The following is a 6295-nucleotide window of genomic DNA, read 5'->3' as shown; positions in this document are numbered from 1 at the left end:
GAAGGGCGGCGAGGGCCCGGCGGCTACTCCCGGGCTATGGCACCTTCCAGGCTGCGCCTGCCATTCTGAGCCCGAGCTCTGCCTTCTTTGAGGGGCCGCCGCTCCCAGATGTGAGTCTAGAGGCTGGGATGGGTTTTCAGCTTCCCTTCCTCGGCCATGCCCAAGTCTTTAGCCTGCAAGGACGGCTGGGCTAGAGTACGGGAGGGTCCGGCTGTCTCTACGTCTAGGATAAGTTAGAGGCCCACTCATTACCAACAAGGACTTCCGGGCGCTGACCAGTGTCACCTGAGACCCCAGACATCCCCTCTGCTAGAATCAGGAGGTGATGGACAAGCCCAGGCGGGCAGGGAAGTGAGCAGCACTGAGGCAACACCCATGGGTGGTTCAGACTGCCCAGAGGGTGGCGGCAAAAGAGGGACTGCAGGGAGGAGGGGCTGCTGGTTTTCTAGAGCGGAGGAGACGGGCCTGCAGGTTCAGCCGCTTCTCCTGCCGAGGCTGACCGGAGCCATGCGGTGGCAGCCCCCCGTGGCCTCCCCTCTCCACCCAGCCGGATGACAGACTGTGCCTGGGCAGAAGCGGGGCTCACTCTCTGACACCCTGGCAAGGTGGCCTGAGGTTGCGGGGACCCAAGATGCTCGTTGCTGAGGGCAACTTGCCCTGAGTGGGCCATCACCCCAGAGCTTGGGACCCCCCCACGCGGGGGGTGTGGAGGCACCACAGAGTCAGCGTGTTTAGCACGTGGGGGCCAGTGCCAGCTCTGCCCCCGACACTGCGAGGGTGGCAGGGCAGGTGGCGGGAAGCCCCGAGCCTCTCCTCTCCAGGCTTTATAATTTGGTTGGTATGGCCGTAGGTGGTACGTGGAGAGACCGTTTTTACAGCACCAGGTCAAGGGCAAGGGTGGGGAAGATGACACAATATGTAAGTGATGAAGGAGAAGAACACACCGAGTTTGGGATTTATTAAGGCTTCCTTGAAGAGACGAGCTTGGGCCCGGCCTTGGGGACAGTGTGCGATTTGGTGAGGCAGTGGGGGGGTACTTTCTGGGGAGGAAAAACCCAAGCAGAAGCAGGACCAGGCAAGGTGGGGGCCAGGAGCGAAGCGCACGCATCGACCGGTTCATGAAATCAGTAAGTGTCCTTGCTCCTAGGCTCTCGGGGTACAGCTGGGAGCAAGGGCGACTAAGCCCTCACACCCAGAGTGTACGTTCTCGTGGGGAAGAGGCGAACAGACAAACAGGGCGTGCAAAGTGCTCGGAAGGAAAAGAAGGTGTCGGGGGGTGCTCATGAGGGAGGGTCGCTGTTTGCTGTGACGTGGTCAGAGGAGCGGCCTTTGATAAGGGGACATTTGAGCAAATACCCAAGGCAAACAAGGAGAGAGCCATGCAGATATCTGAGCAAGAGAACCGCAGACATCTGGGAGATGGGTGCCAAGGGCTGTACTTGCTGTGTTTGAGGACAAGCCAGGGTGCCGCAGTGGCTGGGGTGTGAATGGGTGGGGGCGCGTGGGGTGGGGCTAGGTTACAGAGAGCCGGGAAGGCCGCTGGCTCTCCTGCTGCGACCGATGGGGCACTATTGGACGTCCTGGAGGAGAAGGGTCACTGGGCGGGAGGTGGAAGGATCTCTGATTGCTGTGCTCAGACGGGACTGCAGGGGGCGAGGTTGGAACCTGAGCTACTTCCGAAGCTATTGCAACAGTTCAGGTGAGACTCAATGGCTTGGACCAGGGTGGTAGCAGGGGATGGGATGAGAGGAATTTGGAATCTGGGTCTACTTTGAAGACAGGGGATTCAGGACTTCCAGAACGTTTGGATGTGAGAGAAAGGAAGCAGCGTCAAGGATGAGTGCGAGGCTTTTGGGTTGAGCAACCAGAGGATGGAGTTGCCATTTACTGGGCCAGGGAACTTGGGGGCAAGGAGTTCGAGTTCAGACTTTTTAAGGTCGAGTTGCTCCCTGTATATCCAGGGGAGGCATTAGGAGGCAGTTGGAGAGGCATCGACCAGGGAGAGTCTGCGGAAAAGGTCCAGCTGAGAGCAGTTTCGGAGTCATCAAAGATAGGTAGTTGAGGCCATTAGATGGGATGACATCCCCAGGGAACAGTGGTATCAAGGATTGGGGCTCTGGGGCAAAAAGACCAGGAGTGGGGGTAGGGTCGGGGAGACTCTGTGGACAGACACCAAAGCTGCCTTGGGAAGAGAAGAGAGGAGAGGCTGCAGGGCGTGGAGAGCTGCAAGCCCTGGGCCAAGTCGGGTCGGTGGCCCCTTGATCTCATCACACGGTCCTACCGAGAAGCTCACCAGCCGAGCTGGTCAGTCTACAGAGGCTGCTAAGTCACCGCGGGAAAGAATCGCAGAAACGGTGCCAGATAACTCAGGTTTCCATGGGAGAGAAAGCACATTTGCCAATCTCCCACGAAAGATGAGCTTGCCCTCAAGTGAATATTATTTAAGCGTTTGGCTCTATGGAGGTATAATTTACATACAATACCGTCCCCCCATTTTAAGTGTACAGTTTGGGGAATTTTGATAAACGTATTCAGTCATGAGGCCGCCACCACGGCTGAGATATAGAACATTTTCATCCCCCGAAACACAAGCGAACTTTTAAAAAAATTCTTCACTAGCTTTGACTTCCTGCTGTAGACTATTTTTGATGGGATATATTTGCAACTTGCTTGGTATACCTTACAGGTCAGGAAACCTGAAACCAGGTAGCTGACTGAAGATTGAGGTTAGCGTCAGCGTTAATGAAAATTCTGAATTTAAATAATGCAGGGCCGGGCACTATCAGTCAGCTAAATCTTAAATGGATTACCTTGCCTCCCAAGTAATCCATTCTGGAAACCACAGGTATGGCCTCCCTTGTTGGAAACATAAAGAGGTATACCATTTTTATTAAAGGATAAATTTATCACCTTTGGACAAACTACATTTCAGACCAACACAGTTAAAGGAACGTGGTGTGAGCAGGGAGATGACTGGCTCCTCCGGGGCAGCCTGGCTCTCGGCCCCACTTTCGGTTGTCCTTGGCTCCCTCCCCACTGGGAGGCGCGAGATAGATGGACGAGAGGGTCCATGCCCAGAACTTCCAATCGGCACGGCCACCCGGGACGAGCTGGCTGCGGCTTCTTCAGAATGTGGAGAAATTCCTTCCAAGAAGGCCCAAGGCTGCCCGCTCGTCTCCTTCATCCATGCCCTGGCAGGACACCCACCAGCAGCAGGGAACAGAGGGGGGAGATGTCCTTCTATTGGCCACTCATGGAACTGACCAGAAGGTTGTCTACAGGGACTTCCTCTCCACCCTAGGTGGTGGGACACGGCTGCAGAGCCCAGGTTGGTGTGTGTGCCTGGGGCTGTACAAGGCCGACCAGCAGGGGGCAGCAGCCACCGACTGTCACTCCTGCAAATCCGCGGTTGTCCAAATGGCCTACTAAATGGCCACCTTGCCTCTGGTTGCTCACCCATGCCTTGGGAGGAGGGTCTTGAAGATGGTGACAGGACACACCCCATCGGGACTCTGTGTGCCCCACTCTGTACAAGAGGAGAGGGCTTAGCCATAAGAGATGGGCCCACACATATCTGGGACTGAAATTCGATCAACTTGGTTGGGCAAAACCCCTGACTTTCATAGTTGTTGGAGCTAGTGTGGGTTAAAATCTTACCAGTTGCATGCTTTGGGGTGTTAGCTGTTTTCTTTAATGCCACGGTTGTCTAATCAGCAAAACAGGGAACACAACACTTGTGCATTAACACATGAGCAGTGTTGGCCTGTGGCCAGGACTAAATAAATTATATGAATGGGGTTCAGTGAGGCATGAACTTAGGATCCTGGATATAGAAGCTTATCTGGGACTTGGTGACCATGTGTGTTATTTGTGAGGACTGGAGCTTCTTCTCCTGCAAGGCACAATGCATCTATTTAGCTCACTGTCAAATCTATGGCGGTGCTCAATACATATTATAAAATGCATCAGGGTGCTTGATTAACATCCCTGGGTATTCACAGGTAGGAAGAAGAGACATTTTATCCTGGTGGCATTGGACTGTGTTGGGGATTGAATCACATCCCCAACAAAAGGTGTGTTCAGGTCCCAACCCCATTTGAACCCATTTGTAAATAGGACCTTTGAAGATGTTATGAAATTGTGCCTACTGAGTGAGAGTGGACCTGAATCTGATATGATGGAAGTCCTTGTAAGCAAAGGAAATTGGACACAGAAGGAGAAGCCATGGGGAGCCACCAGACTAGAAGTCAATGGACCTCAGGAGAGAGAGGAAAAGGCATTCACCGTGTGCATTGCCAGGTGACGGAGAAGACAAGGAACAAGGATCACCATCAGTGAGCCCCAGAAAGCCACAGTCTTTGGGAAGAAAGCATCATTTGCTGACACCTCAAGTTTGTACTTCTCCTAGCCTCAAAACTGTGAGCCCCTTGTTTAAGCCAATCTGCTGAATGGTATTTGTTTTAGCAGCTTGTGAACTAAAGCAGACTGTGATAACAACCTCATAAGGGAGCTGAGACAATGTGATAAAGGAAGCACAAGAGCCTGCCACTGAATATGAGGCCCATGGGTGGTGGCCTGGATCTGTCCCTTACTGCCATGATGTGTGGTCTCAGTTTCCCCATTTAGACAGTGATGGCTGGCTTTAGATGGCTTTAGAGTCTGTTCTAGCTCTGAATCCCTTGATCTCTGAACAAAATGCTTAGAAACGCTGAAGGCAGTATCCGCCAAGCCTTGGTAAAGATAAAAAGTGAACAAATTCTCCTCTGCCAACAGACCTGGATTTCCCTTAAATGTCTGCTCCAAAGCCAGTTTTCCCTGCTGCTTCAAAGGGCAGTAGAGCATTGCCAGGTGGACCTAATCCGGCTGGACTCAACTGCTGGCTAATGGGAGAAGAGTCTAGCTTCACAAGATAATGAGAATCAGTTGCCAAGTTGTTAGGAGATTTGGGGAATCAAAAAGAAGCTGATTCCAAGCAGGTCTGGGCAGTAACTAGAGCCAGGTCAAGTGTGCCTGAAAGTGAAGAGCTCATCTTGTGCCTCATTATCATTGTGGACCTCTCGCCCTTGCTCAGGGGCTGCAGAAGCTCCTTCCCCCAGGGTTGGGCCTTCTCTCCAACAAAGAAAGTCCACATCTGTTTACATTCTCACTTAAATACTCAGGGGTCTTCTGCAATTCTGCAACACAGAGCCAAGAAGTGGTTGTGGCCTGGAAAACTGTGCCCAGGAGTTCCTGCATGTCCATTTCTACCAAAATAGCATCCTAACATGATTTCCATGGCTCCTTTGGCATGAGTTAGCTCTGTTATGAACCTGTCTTCCCCCTCCAGGTGAGTACATTGTTAACCAGCTGGAGGGCATGTCTACAGTCATCCTTCAGGAAGCTCCAGAGAATTTTCTTTTTTTTTTTTTTTTTTTTTTTTAATTTTTTTATTTTTTATTGACTTTGTAATAATATTACATTAAAAATATATATGTGAGGTCCCATTCAACCCCACCCCCCCACCCCCCCTCTCCCCCCCCCCCCCAACAACACTCGTTCCCATCATCATGACACATCCATTGGATTTGGTAAGTACATCTTTGGGCACCTCTGCACCTCATATACATTGGTTCACATCATGACCCATACTCTCCTCTATTCCATCATGTAGGCCCTGTGAGAATTTACAATGTCCGGTGATTACCTCTGAAGCACCATCCAGGGCAGCTCCATGTCCCGAAGACGCCTCCACCTCTCATCTCTTCCTGCCTTTCCCCACAGAGAATTTTCTAGAAACATCAAGGCCTTGGCTTAAGTTGTTTGGGTGCTTGTCTCAACAATAATTATTCATTAAGTTCAGCTGATTTGTGTGTTGTTTCTGTAGACCGTTCCGTGAATGTTTGAGGATGCGCATCTCCTGATTTTTCCTATTCCTCTAAAAGCAGTGCTGACTTGTTAGTTAAAGTAAGTTAGGGAAGCGGACTTGGCCCAATGGATAGGGCGTCCGCTTACCACATGGGAGGTCTGAGGTTCAAACCCCGGGCCTCCCTGACCCGTGTGGAGCTGGCCCATGTGCAGTGCTGATGCGTGCAAGGAGTGCCATTCCACTTAGGGGTGTCCCCTGCGTAGGGGAGCCCCACACACAAGGAGTGCGCCCCATAAGGAGAGCCGCCCAGCGTGAAACAAAGTGCAGCCTGCCCAAGAATGGTGCCCCACGCATGGAGAGCTGACACAAGATGACGCAACAAAGAGAAACACACATTCCCAGTGCTGCTGATAAGGATAGAAGCAGCCACAGAAGAACACACAGCTAATG

This window comes from Dasypus novemcinctus, chromosome 7 (assembly GCF_030445035.2).
Source record: "Dasypus novemcinctus isolate mDasNov1 chromosome 7, mDasNov1.1.hap2, whole genome shotgun sequence".
Lineage (NCBI taxonomy): Eukaryota > Metazoa > Chordata > Mammalia > Cingulata > Dasypodidae > Dasypus > Dasypus novemcinctus.
The sequence above is the reverse complement of the archived record's forward strand: the minus strand, read 5'-3'. Positions refer to the sequence as shown.